This window comes from Armigeres subalbatus, chromosome 2, assembly GCF_024139115.2.
Source record: "Armigeres subalbatus isolate Guangzhou_Male chromosome 2, GZ_Asu_2, whole genome shotgun sequence".
Taxonomy (NCBI): Eukaryota; Metazoa; Arthropoda; class Insecta; order Diptera; family Culicidae; genus Armigeres; species Armigeres subalbatus.
This window is the reverse complement of record NC_085140.1, coordinates 464,282,797-464,297,824: the sequence shown is the minus strand read 5'-3', so window position 1 is coordinate 464,297,824 and position 15,028 is coordinate 464,282,797. Positions and strand designations below refer to the sequence as shown.

The following is a 15,028-nucleotide window of genomic DNA, read 5'->3' as shown; positions in this document are numbered from 1 at the left end:
AAAAAATACAGTTCAATCTAAGATATGTTATATAAAGAGTTGGCCTTAGTATTTAAACTTAGATTGATGATGATGATATGATATAATTTAGCTGAGAGGTGAGCCAGCCTAACCTCTATAATAAAGATTAAAAAAAAAACTATCATTTCTCGCTTAACTTTTCAAAAGGTCCTAAGTAACATTTTTTTCATGAATTAATTTTAATAGCGCAATCAACAAAACAACACGAAAGCTATTGATTGCAGTATTCAAATTAATTCATGAAAAAAATGTTACTTAGGTCCTTTTGAAAAGTTGAGCGAGATTTATTTGGAAAATAGAGGTAATAAACTATAGAGGAAGATTGTCGCTGTCGTCACTGGCGAAACATTTTTTGCTGGCGAAGATAGGGCACTAAATGTCAACGAAGGAAAAATGAGTACGTTTTGACAGATAGGTACCCAACATGTTTGGGAACGATAACAAAGGGAACCGCAGCGACAATCGTCCTCTATGGTTTATTACCTCTATTATTTGGAAGGCTCATTTGCCGTTAAGCGTTACGGAGCCGAAATCATGTTTTAGAGTACAGTTTTTCATGATTCTTATACACTAATGTTAGTTTTGGGGAACCGAAAGACTCGCGGTTTGGTCGAGGATAGGGGATACAGTTATACAATAGGAAAAGAAGGGAATTTAGGGTGCTTAATTAATTACAATGCTGATGTTTACACAGTCGAAATCCTTGGCAATGTTTCAAATCTGTATCTGGGTCCTCGGACCCGAAAATGTTCAGTTAGCGCGGATCAGATCAGATTAACGACAGATAGCGCGGATCAGGATCAGATTAACGACAGATATTGAGATGTACAACAAGAGGAAGACATTCTTAAGGAATTACGACAGCAAAGGGATGGATGGACGACAATTATAATCTAACATCAGCAACATTCAAAAATTGGTGGACAAGGGACATGTATTCGAGATCAAGATCCGCCAACACTTCCCTAATAGGCTTTAGCTACTTTCCTCGGACCCGAAAATGTTCAGTTAGCGCGGATCAGGGGTAGATTGATGAATATTAGCAAATGGTCCAAGTTCCGCCGTGCGGCGTATCATATACTTGCTAGTATCACATGATCGCTGGAAGGCTTCCCGATGCTGTTTCTGATCCTGTTGATAAGGTTCCCTCCAGTCACCTTTGTATAAATGGGGGTTAGTAGACAAAAAAAAATCTTATGACAGTTTTCAAAGCATTTTCATTCCCACGATCTCTGTTTCTCTTGAAAGAATTGTGTTCATTCGGTGCATTGGTACCCAGTGATGAACTTATACACATTATAAAAACCCAGATTATGGTGCCTTTCTCGTTCGAATAAAAAATAGTATTTTGGCCATAACTTCCGAGCCCATAGTCCGATCTGGCCAATATTCAATAGGAAACAATGGGACAGGATTCTGCGTCGAATGCAACTTGTTGCAAACAAATCAGGTTGAAGATAAGTACTTGAAAAATGAGTAACAAACTTTTACTTGATTTTTAAAATAAAACTCTACCTACCGGTGATAATGCCTTTCTCGTGCATTATAAAAAATAGTACTTTGGCCATTACTTTTGAGCCCATAGTTAGATTTGGTCAATTTTCAATAGGAAACAATAAGACAGGTTTCTGCGTCGAACGCAACTTATTGCGAGCAAATCGGTTGAGGATAAGTGCCCAAAAAATGAGAGACACTTTTTTACGAGATTATTACGTAAAAAAGTGTTTTCGCCATAACTCTACCTAGCGGTGATAATGCCTTTCTCGTGCATTATAAAAAATAGTACTTTGGCCATTACTTTTGAGCCCATAGTTAGATTTAATCAATTTTCAATAGGAAACAATAAGACAGGTTTTCTGCGTCGAACGCAACTTGTTGCGAGCAAATCGGTTGAGGATAAGTGCCCAAAAAATGAGAGACACTTTTTTACGCGATTATTCCGTAAAAAAAGTGTTTTCGCCATAACTTCCGATCGCATAGTTCGATCTGGTCAATTTTCAATAGGAAACAATATGTGTTGAACCTAATACTATTTTTAAAACCCAGATTAATCCACCTAGCATTGAAGATGCCTTTCTCGCGCGTTAAAAAAAATGAAATAAGAATAATACATTCAATGTAAATAACGGTGTTGAACTTAGTCTGTAGATTAAAAAAACACCTTAATAAAGAATAAAAAAAAAATCAATGTAAATATTGTGATCAATGTAATCATTTTCTGAAAAAAAAACTCAGATTCCGAAAATTTTAAAGTTATCCTGTATGGTGATGTGTCGTTCTGTGTACTGGTCATTATCAAAAGCCTTGTATCTTTTTGTATTATTCTTTTGCCTGTCTCGTATACTAAGTATACGGTAAAGACTATATGATCGCTCCAAAAAACAAACTTTTTATAGAAGGCCCGGAGACTCATAGTGTTATATACCAATCGACTCAGTTCGACGAATTGAGGTGATGTCTGTCTGTGTGTGTGTGTGTGTTTTTTTCTTCTTAAGCAATGGAGGGGGAATCTGCTCAACAGACATCCTGGGTTGTCCAGGAAGTGCGGGGTTAGGGATCACCTCCAATAGCAAACGAGGTAGGCAGGACTACATCCCCGACCCGCCAAACCGTTTCCATTGCCGCCAAGCCCATAGTCCCTTCGGTACAACCAGAAAGTAATGCTTCAAAGGGGGGCCAGTGCACAACGCACCCTCGAGGTTAGCTGCGTGTCCTTGCAGCATCGAACTTCGTGACTCACTTTTTTAGAAGAACACCATGGTATCGTGCCAGCGCATTACGGGTATCGTGCCAGCGCATGACCTTTCTGCGATAGGGCCTATTCGCCAGCACACAGAGGGACTTGCCGACGCGGTGCCTACGCCTGCCCCAGCTTTGACGAGGACCCCTTTCCGTCCTCGAGCTCGGAACCCGCCCGGTTGACCGACGCCGCGAAAGCGACGATACCATGTTGTTCTTCGCGCGGCCACTTGTTCGATAAAAGGATCGAGTTCGACCACAGAGCATGACCACCGGTATGACCCATGAAGCCGACTCCGATCCCTTGGACCACCTCTTATTTGCGCCTGAACTAGCCATCCTTGAGTCATGCGCCACCTTCTGTGTAGCTCCGAGACGATTTGGGCGATAGCCGATAAAACGGCGTTCCAGCCAACTTCATCTTTACACATCCTCCGAACTAGGTTGTCCGGGGTAGTGTCCAGACCACATGAGATAAATTACAGTGCGATAAACTCCGGCACAAGCGATGGTGCGAAAAATTGTTATCCTTCTTCCCATGTTTCGCGAAAATCAAATGCTGATTACTTTGCCTCTCCAAGCTGATTGAATCTGACGATGCGCCACGATAAGCAGAAGGTTCAATACAGCAGTTTTTCCCTTCGCTTTCAATCATATCATGTGGTGACGTGTTTATAGTGGGCGCTCTAAATATTTTAAAACTGTTTTGGGTTCGAATCCCGTAGCGGTCCTAAATTTTTGTAAATGTGCTTGTAAAATTTATCTGGTGAGGCGACGATAAGGAAAATTTGTGGATTAAAATTAAATTATCCGGCGAGCCGGCGCTCACGAATTTATCACCCGCCATTCTATCCGGATAAAAAATGTTGTGTGAGAATACTTCCTCACAGGGGACCATGAAAAATCACATGGATTAATTAATGAATGGATTAATCGCAGGTTTTTATTCATATGAGTGAGAATTCCGAAGCCTGCTTATAATCAAACTCCATAGGGCACTGCACGAAAACATCTCTTACTCTTTCGTTCCTGATGAATTTTGACGTTTACTGGCCTTGTTGTTTTCTAAAATCTTTGCAGCGAGAAAGAGACAAAGCAGTCCGTGCAGTGCCCTATAGATCCAAAAGTTAGGAAACCGTCTAAGTAGGCTGACCATACGTATACCGTATTTAACGGGACAGTCCCGTTTTTTAGACCTGTTTGTGCTGTCCCGTCGTAATCTGAAAAATTCTCAATTTGTCCCGTTTTTCATTGATTCTGCATTGATAATTTTTTCGTCCCTATTAAAGAGATTTACAGCTCTCGGCTGGCTCATCTCTCAACAAAAAAAGTGGACAAAACCCATAAAAAAAGTTTGAGATTTTATGTTATTAGTGTTGCTTAAAAATAATGCTTTCTATGCCGTTTTGTATTTTCCACTTTTCTTAAGCTTTTAAACGGTTAATGACAACAGGTGCTTCTCCGGGAGATTTTTAACACATCCAATGATTTTTTCTGCTTATTCCGGAGGCATTAGAATTTGGCCAATTTCATCAGTGGATTGAACGGAATTAGTAACTTGGTAGACAAATATTTCCTTAAAATCAGGTCACGTCTCAACGTCAATAAAATGAAGCTAAGAGACAGATATTCTAATTTTCAGATTAAGTTTATTTTACATTATTCTGTTTTAAATCTTCCGAAGTAGGTACTGTTGTTCAATAGTTTGATTCTTTTCGAATCATTCAAAGTCTTTCTTAATAATTCTGATTATTTCGAAATTATCCACTGTAAAAAAAACCGACAGCATGAAACTAATAATTTATAATAAATCAACTGACAAAATCGAGTTTAAGGCAGTTTCAAACCGAGGGAAAATTTGGTCGTATTATAGGCTAGATCTATGGTCCGCACGTACTTTAAGGCTTATTCACACATCAGGATCTTGTCTGCTAATTTCGCTCCCATGTGTGTGGACGAGATTTATGGGATTCCGTTATGAAAATTAGAAATTCGGCTCGATTTAAAATACAATCCGGCGGAAATCTGCGAGAGTCTGAGCTTCAAATCAGGCTATAAATAGGCCAGGATTTTTTACCTTTCCGCGACGAAATTGCATGAGTCCCGCTTTTTTAGGAGCACATGGGAACAAAACCAATTAACAAGATTCCCGAAGTGTGAGGTTACTTTAAGCGTAATCGAACATCAATTTCGATCAAAAAGGACTGTGAATTGATTAGATTGGTACTTTGACTATTGTTTGTTATTTTCAAATGTTCAGAATTGAAAAGTTTTTGATATTGGTCAATAACAAAACCTTAATGCATGTATAAGAGTAGATTAAAATAAAATGTCAAAATTCCCATTATTTTATATTCCTTCGTGTTTTTTGGCTGCTTTCCATTGAAGAGTGAAATATTTGTAGTTTAGTATTTTTCCACAAATAACTTAGAATACAAAATTATGGTGGTGAATTATTCCCTCTAAAATATTTCTAATTTCTTACAAGAAAAATGAAAATTAAGCCCCTAAATATTGCAATTTCCACAGCTCTTGAGGTTTTTTGACATGTCCCGTTTTGCAAGCGTGTTTGTCCCGTTTTTTCACCGAAATTATCTGGTCAGCCTACGTCTAAGACGAATTAAGTACTCTCCATTTAATTCACCAATTAATTTTTGATATCTTTGCAGATACGTATTTCGACTACAACTGTGTGGTCGTCTTCAGTGTCTCGTACTTAACTCGACTTCGTCGTCGTCGTTAATTTAATTGGTGGAATTAAATGGAGAGTACTTAATTCGTCTTAGACGATTGAATACATTCCACTTTATATATTTTCCAAAAGTTAGAAGTTAAATGTAAATACGTTAAGGTTATACAAGTCCTACGTCTACTGGCGGTTATGTTGAAAACATTACCCATTGTTCGTTTTTTGTTAATCTATGCTCATGTGATTTTCCGCCGCAACATAGCTGCATAGCCCGTATTCTGTTGCTAGGCGAAGAAATAGGTTGAGAACCGATTACGTACATTACTTGAGGCGTTTGCGTAGCAATCGAGAGCATTGCACGTTTTTGCTGAGTGAACCACACCAGAAGAGCACACACGATGGGAAAGGTGTAGAATGGTAGAAGCGAAGAGACAGGCAGAAGATGAACCGAGAAGAACACTAGTGTTTGTAAATTGAAAGCTCCAATAAATTTCGGATGAAAGCTCTGTTGTACTTTTTTATGACGTGAAACTTTTCTAATATACACTGCAGGCCATACAATTGTAACCGTCTTATATGGGGGACACACTTGTGGTATTCATACCATGGTACAAAAATCTTGAAATGAGTGCCATACCAATAATTGTCTTCATTAAAGATAGCCTTGAAATTATTTTCTTGTCGCCTTGTACCATGGTACGAATACCACAAGTGTGTGCCCCATATTATTTTTCTTAAGGTCCCGATGGAGTGGAGCTGATTGAAGGTATTTAATGTAGCACGTTTTCCGTATTAGTTCTTTTGCATTATTTTTCTACTGGGGAGGTTGGCTTCGAAACCAACCGGGCAACTCTCTAATTCGGCACAATTGGGTTGAGGGAAAATTTGGTCGCTTCACCAGTGATGATAAACCCCATCCACACTGTTTCATCACTGGCCGACGGTTGTACTTGGGTAACTTGCAATTATTGTATTAAGTCGTTATTAGTAGCGTCCTTCACCTGTCTTCCATACAGAATTGGGAAAAAAGGAACCTTCGTCCTTAGAGGGTCTCAACATTCCCTGTTCTTCGTTCGAAGTGAGCGGTTCGTTTTTGCTTGCTTCATCGCGCGTAGATTTTTTCCAAGTGCTTTTGCCTAGTAAGGTTTTACACATTGGTTTTTTTTACACGCGGGCCGTGCCGTTAGTGACTGGGAAGCAGAGCAGCGGAAGCAGAGAGGGAGAAACATCAAATCCGCTCGATAAAGCAGCGGTCAAGGCGATCCTACGCAGAAATGCAGAAACATCACCACAGCCGCTTTACCATCAACCTAATTTATCACCAACTCTAATGTCTTCTCTTCTTTGCCCCTAGACGATCAAGGCTCCGATTTTGGGAATGGTGAAGAGTACACTGTTATCGAAACAGGAACAAAGAGAAAACGTGCGAGATCTACACGACAACGCCAACAACGTTCTCAAATTGTTTCTGTCTTCGATCAGAATACTCCATCCTCCCCTGAAAAATTAGCAAGTGGCGGAAAACCCCCAAAAGTCTCTACACCGGGGTTTAAATTTGTTGCTGGCAATTTTCCGCCACTTCCGGGATCATCTACCCCAGCTGTCCCAATTTTTCGCCCAGAATACTTACAAAAACAAAATAGTCAGCCGGTGCCTCCGCACAATCAAGTTGAGGTATCAGATAAAATGACTCTCTCTGGGATTGTGGATTTCATCTTCAATACATTTGAAATCTCACCCGCGGTAAGAAATGTTATCAACATGATAATTTCTCTGGTGAAACCCTTATTGAAGCAACTGATCTCAAAATGGCCTGTTCTTGATTCAATCTTATCCCTCGATGGCTAATTTAACCAACGAGGTCGGGGATAAGATTGTGCCTCTGCAGTGGAACTGTAGGAGTATTTCTAAAAATATGGATCCGTTTAAGTTTTTAATTCACAGTTTAGGTTGTGATATATTTGCCCTCAGTGAAACATGGCTAACTTCGAATAAAGTTCTTTCATTCCACGATTTCAACATTATTCGCCGAGATCGTGGTGATGGATATGGAGGGGTGCTCTTGGGGATCAACAAGCTTCACTCCTTTTACAGAGTAGATCTTCCCTCGATGATCGGCACTGAAGTAGTCGCATGTCATGTCACTGTACGAGGTAAAAGCTTCAGCATAGCTTCTGTATACATTCCGCCAAATGTAACCGTACGTCACAGAGACCTGACGGCCATTTGCTCAGCTATGCCGGAGCCGCGGTTGATCCTAGGAGATTTCAACTCACACGGTACACCCTGGGGGGAACTGACCGATGTCAACCGCTCCTCGTTAATTTACGACATGTGCGACTACTTCAACATGACATATTTGAATAACGGCGAAGCAACGCGTGTGGCACCTTCAGGTCTCGAAAGTAGAATTGACCTCTCAATCTGTTCGATATCACTAACATTGGATTGTACGTGGAAAGTAATTCAGGATCCCCATGGTAGTGATCACTTGCCTATCAAAATTGCAATTGACAATGGATCGGTCCAGCCGCGCAAAATCGATGTCTCATATGACCTCACGAAACATATCGACTGGGTAAAATACGCTGAGACAATCATCGAAGCTGAGTTCTCGGTTGACGTACTTCCGCCGATAGAAGAATATAACTTTCTCGCCGGGTTAATAGTAAACAGCGCGCTTCAATCCCAAAGTCGACCAATACCGGGACCCCATGTGCGTCGACGTCCTCCCACCCCCCTCTGGTGGGATGACGAATGTACCAAAGTTTATCGGGAAAAATCAGCCGCGTTCAAGGAATATCGGAAGCGTGGATCGCGAGGTAATTATGATCGGTATATTTCTCTCGAACGTAAGTTCAAGAACCTCGCGAATGCTAAGAAACGAGGTTATTGGCGTCATTTTGTCGATGGACTTACGCGAGAAACGTCATAAAAAAACCCGATAAACCCGCGTCGGATCATAACTCGTACCGTCCAATCGCGATGCTGTCGTGTATACGAAAGCTGTTAGAGAAGATGATTCTCAATCGGCTCGATAGATGGGTTGAATCAAATGACTTTCTTTCAGATACACAGTTTGGATTCCGCAGAGGCAAGGGAACGAACGACTGTCTCGCGCTGCTTACTACAGATATGGCCTATTCTCAAAAAAAAAAAAAAAAACAAATGGGTTCAGTTTTCTTGGACATTAAGGGGCTTTTGACTCAGTTTGCATTGACGTCCTTTCAGACAATCTCCACGAGTGTGGGCTTTCTCCAATATTAAATAACTATTTGTACAACTTGTTGTCTGAGAAACATATGAGCTTTTCTCATGGAAACTCAACAACTTCAAGAATTAGTTACATGGGTCTCCCCCAGGGCTCATGTCTAAGCCCCCTTCTTTATAATTTTTATGTAAGAGGCATCGATGGATGTCTTGTGGAAAATTGCTCGTTGAGACAGCTTGCGGATGACGCTGTTGTTTCCTTTACAGGAACAGGGGCAAACGATATGCATGGACCATTGCAAGATACTTTAGACAATTTGTCTACTTGGCTATTCAGCTGGGTATTGAATTCTCTCCGGAGAAAACGGAGCTGATTGTCTTTTCTAGGAAGCATAAGCCAGCAGAACTAGAGCTTCACCTTAGGGGTAAGATAATCACTCAAGGCCTTTCACATAAATATTTAGGGGTCTGGTTCGACTCGAAAGGCACCTGGGGAATGCACATTAGACATCTGTATCAGAAATGCCAACAACGAATCAACTTCATGCGGACAGTTACCGGGACATGGTGGGGAGCCCACCCGGAAGATCTGATAATGCTTTATCGCACAACGATTCTGTCGGTTCTCGAATACGGTAGTTTCTGTTTCCAATCCGCCGCGAAAACTCACATTTTAAAGCTACAACGTATTCAATATCGTTGTCTCCGTATCGCGTTGGGCTGTATGAACTCGACCCATACAATGAGTTTGGAGGTACTTGCGGGAGTACTTCCTTTAACAGATCGCCTCGCGGAATTGTCGATTAGGTTCCTCATTCGGTGTGAGGTTTTAAATCCATTGGTAATTGAGAATTTTGAGAAGCTTATCGAACGAAACTTCCAATCAAAGTTTATGACCCTGTACTATTGGTACATGAGCCTGGAGATTGGCCCTTCCTCGAATGTTCCCAATCGTAGTTGCTTCTTAGACTCCTCCAGTTCCACTGTAGTTTTTGATCTGACTATGAGACAAGAGATCCGTGGGATACCGGATCCGCACCGAACGGAGTGCATACCATCAATTTTTGCTAGCAAGTACAGTGAGGTCAGTTGTGACAAAAGGTATTTCACCGACGGGTCAAAATTAAATGAATCCACTGGTTTTGGTGTTTTTAATGAATTTCATAGCGCCGCTCGAAAACTTCAGAATCCTTGTTCAGTATATGTCGCGGAACTAGCGGCTATACACTACGCATTAGAGCGAATAGCCTCTCTTCCCTCTGATAAATACTTCATTTTCACGGATAGTCTCAGCTCCCTTGAGGCAATTCGTTCAATGAGGCCGGTGCAGCACTCACCGTATTTCCTGAACGAAATACGAACCACATTGAGTGCTCTATCGAATCGCTTGTACACCATCACCTTTGCATGGGTCCCTTCACATTGCTCAATTCCGGGTAATGAGAAAGCGGATTCACTTGCCAAGGTGGGCGCTATGGAAGGCGATATATACGAGCGTCAAATCGCCTTTAATGAATATTTTACAATTGTTCGTCAACAGGTCTTGTTCGATTGGCAAAAAAAATGGGATGAAGGAGATTTGGGGAGATGGTTACATTCTATTCTCCCGCATGTATCGAAGAAACCCTGGTTCAAGGGGTTGGATCTTAGTCGAGACTTCATTAAAGTGGTGTGTCGTCTAATGTCCAACCATTACTCATTAAACGCGCATTCCTATCGAATAGGGCTCGCAGACAGTAATCAATGCAGCTGTGGTGTAGGCTATCAAGACATCAACCACGTAGTCTGGAACTGTCCCGAATACGGATTTGCCAGGTCCGATTTATGTGTATCCCTCCGGGCCCAAGGAAAACCAGAAAAGGAGAATATTAGAGATGTTGAAACTCCCCCTTTTTCTAATCGACAACTATCACTAGCCAGGCCAGACCAGGACACAAGAGACTCTCCGGCAATCCCAGGGTCGGCTAACTACTGGGTAATCAAGGGTTTTTCGCGGTAAACAAAAACTAACAACACAGAACTTTCACTTTCCTTGTATAATTTTATTTTTCCTATTTGTGGCGTGTGCGTGTTGTTCTGTGTAATAAATTTGTGTTAATTTGTTATGTGTGACCTATTTTAATGTTGGTACCGGTACATACCGCTGGTACTCTCGATGTTGAGGCCGGAATAGCCGACACAGCGACTCCAGTCCAGCTGTGCGGCCAGGATTCTCGCCAGAATAGCGAGGCGAGTGGCGATGCGGATGATCGTCGTCCGACGGGACCAGCGGGCGTTGCTGGACGATGGTGGGCAGGCGTCTTCCCTCGTAGGCGCGATCGGCCGGCCGTGGCTTAGCCACCTTGGAGGTCGAGAGGGAATTCCTCCTTTACGGTTGGGGCCTATGGCCCGAGGAATCGTCCGATGGAGGACATCAGAATCCTTGACGGATTAGGCGCGGAAGCCAAATTACTTCGCGGACCGAACCGTGTGCAGGACGGAAAAGCAGTCCGAAAACGAAAACGAGACGTAGGAAAAAGAGGTCCTAATGGACACAAGAATTAACTTCAAGTTCCACAGTACAGGGTTCAGAATTACCTGAACACCTTTTCCCCGGAGTTCACACTAGCTCCTGCTAGAAAAGGGGGGTTCACTTGATTTTCTGCACTTCACTTGCACTTCACAGCACACGGACGCCTGATATACTAAGAGGCCGAAATTGGGCAATGGCTACTCTTTTATATCAATTTCTTCCCATATTTTCCCGCTAATTTTGCAATTCGCTTTCATCCAACATCGCATCCTTCCAAGCATGATGCCATGTTGGATATTTTATAGCACCCTCATGTTATTACAGCGGTACCAAACCCTAACGCTTCTGTGGTAGCTCTGTTGTTTTTACACGAGAAACGTGAAGGTTCCGAAACAAACAATAATATACCAAAACAAAAATCAAAAATTTGTAACCACACGGTTACACTATCCACCACCCCGATGAAAAAATGTGAAAGCACGAAGAGATTTTGCATTTTTTTTTTCAATTCACTCTCTCAAGTCAGCTTCGGCCGTCATCGGTTCGTGGATGTAAAACAATTAAAAACTATTACAATATTTACAAAACAACAAATTAAAATTCTAAACTACTCTACTTATATCGCGCGATATCATAATAAAGCTTTACAACAAATTAAAACTATAAATAATAAATATAATAAAATAACAATAACGTATGTGCACCAATATATACAAATTAAAATACAAAAATGAAATAAATGAAAACATGCAAAATATACAATAAACAAATTAAAATCATTAAAATATCCCGTATTATGGGTAGACAACATTATTTATAATATTTACAAGTTGCGCATCGAAAAACAATTTTACAACCCTATTTACAATATTTACACCACATTCGATCACATTCGATGTGCACGGCCGAACCCCCTGGCGGATTGATTCGCCGGCGAGCGGACTGTTAGTGAGTGACAGCTCGCTGAAACGTCATGAATCTGTCAAATCAAACTGACACAGCATATCTATTGTTTATTTATGTTTACGTTATGCTGTGCAGTGACGATGAAATAATTTAAAGTGAAATGTGCCTTTTTGTGAATTAATCGGTAAGTAGTACGTACGATTTATATAAACATATCGAAGACTAATCTTCGTATGTGTTTGTGTTCTCTTTTTAGGTGAATGAATTCCATTCATCAAGGGTTGTTGGGCTATTTGGCAGCAATCTTTCAGGCGAAAGATTGCCCAATAGCAAACCCCTAACGGTCCCGGGACGGACACCATGATAATCATCTTGCCTCTGCAAGATGCAATCAGGTAAGTAAAGTGTACACATAAAACATCCATCATACTAATGATTGGAAATTAGTTTTATTAGATTTGGCCAATTTATGCAAATTGGGCGATCCCCTCCCAACAGCTCCACAGGTGGAGTGAGATGAGGGCATATTGGTATAACCCCTCGCCTCCCGCTCCGATCCTGCCAGTGCTGGTATGGATCCCCGTAATAAATCAGGTAAGTGGATCATTTTATTGCATGCTAGCCTTTTTCAACGACTGACCGGAGTCTTTCATCCGTCGGTCAAACTACATTAGGACTAGACTAACAGCTAATTGATTCTCATTACAACAAACACAACCGACTAACAATTCCATTGTCCTTGGGTGTTATAAAATGATTAAAATTGGTTTCTCAAATTCTTTCCAGGTGTTCATCCTTTCGGCGGTGATTGCACCAAGTGACTGGGGCAAATAATGATCCCGCAAAGCACCGGAACTGGGCAATCTGCCATAGGTAAGGAATTGGAAAAGAATGAGAAATAAAAATGCTTTTTTTTTACTAGCTTGATTGGTTTTTCTTTTTATTGAAAGAAAATACCTTTTGGTGGGTTCCAGGTGTGCGTCCGGAACAGGGATTTTTCGTTGAAAATGTAGGTTCCAAAATCGAAGTTATTTTCGTGCACAGTTCTTTGGCCGTGGGTTCCACTTGAAGATTTTTGTTGGCCTCTTTCCGTCGGATCTTAAAAGTCCGGGTTTGCTTCCGTAGGGATTCGGGGTTCGAAGTTTGTGAATTTGAAAAATGGAAAGCACTACCAGGTAAGTCTCGGGGAAAATCGGATGAAGGAAGCATCGACTTACTGGTGAAATCGGGAGAAAAATAACCGGAAGAATAGCGTGACACTGGGCTTCTTTTCGTTCCCTTGTCGACCTGAAGTTGGTCTTCCGAATTGGATTCGGACTCGCTGAAGGACATATTATTTTCATCGGAATCGGAACTAGGAATTATCAATTCATAGTTTTCTTCTGGTTCCGACTCCGGTTCCCTGAATTCGCATGTCGCGCTAGGGGGTAAATAGCGAGAATTGGCATCGCTTGTGACGATGTCCATGTCACGCATAAATAAATTAATAATTCTTTGATTTTCACGACATCTGCGGGCATCATTATCCCCGAAGTCCTCTGCTCCCGAATGGTATGCAGAGTCTCTTCGAGGTCCAGCTCTAACTCCTCTAGCGGGTAGTTAGGATGCGTCGAAAGTAATGGACAGGGAATCTCAGTAGATTCTTCCAAGTCCGATTCGTCCGCATCATATGTCTGCGGCTGCCAATTTATTGCTGCATAATTGGTTTCAGCCTTTGCTCGTCGTTTGCGTGTCATTGTTTATGAGAATCTGTTGTGGTTAAGTGGGTGATAATAAAATGATAAAAACATAGTGACGAAACAAAACAAACGGATTAAAATAAATAGTGCGCGTATGTTGTCATTGTTGATTGGACATAAAACAGTAAAGTTTGATTATGATATATGTTGTGATGTCAATAAACGGTTCACGAAACACAAAATTTGCCAACATCAACGAATTTTAGTACGGAAAAAACGACAATCGATCGCAAATGTGTCCGTGATGTGTTCAGGACCTCTTTTGAAGGCAAAAGCCTCGTGTTAACACTTTTTTCCACATCAAAGTTGAATAGTGATCTCAAAGGGTAGACATTCGTGCAAGCACGGATCCCTGCCACCTCCCGTCGGCAAAATCGTTAGATTTTTGTATACTACTACGGACCCTTGATTACCGTTCGCGGACTTTTGGCTGGGAGCCAATTGAAACTCCCCCTTTTTCTAATCGACAACTATCACTAGCCAGGCCAGACCAGGACACAAGAGACTCTCCGGCAATCCCAGGGTCGGCTAACTACTGGGTTTTTCGCGGTAAACAAAAACTAACAACACAGAACTTTCACTTTCCTTGTATAATTTTATTTTTCCTATTTGTGGCGTGTGCGTGTTGTTCTGTGTAATAAATTTGTGTTAATTTGTTATGTGTGACCTATTTTAATGTTGGTACCGGTACATACCGCTGGTACTCTCGATGTTGAGGCCGGAATAGCCGACACAGCGACTCCAGTCCAGCTGTGCGGCCAGGATTCTCGCCAGAATAGCGAGGCGAGTGGCGATGCGGATGATCGTCGTCCGACGGGACCAGCGGGCGTTGCTGGACGATGGTGGGCAGGCGTCTTCCCTCGTAGGCGCGATCGGCCGGCCGTGGCTTAGCCACCTTGGACGGCCGAGAGGGGAATTCCTCCTTTACGGTTAGGGCCTATGGCCCGAGGAATCGTCCGATGAAGGACGTCAGTATCCTTGACGGATTAGGCGCGGAAGTCAAATGACTTCGCGGGCCGAACCGTGTGCTGGACGGAAAAGCAGTCCGAAAACGAAAACGAGACGTAGGAAAAGAGGTCCTAAAGGACACCAAGGAATTAACTTCAAGTTCCACAGTACAGGGTTCAGAATTACCTGAACACCTTTTCCCCAGAGTTCACACTAGCTCCTGCTAGAAAAAGGGGGGGTTCACTTGATTTTCTGCACTTCACT

At 41.9% G+C, this 15,028-nt stretch overlaps 1 pseudogene; it reads right to left on the bottom strand.

Annotated features, from left to right (window-relative positions):
• Nucleotides 1–11,880: 11,880 nt before the first annotated feature.
• Nucleotides 11,881–14,294, bottom strand: LOC134218371 (uncharacterized; annotated as a pseudogene).
• Nucleotides 14,295–15,028: the final 734 nt, after the last annotated feature.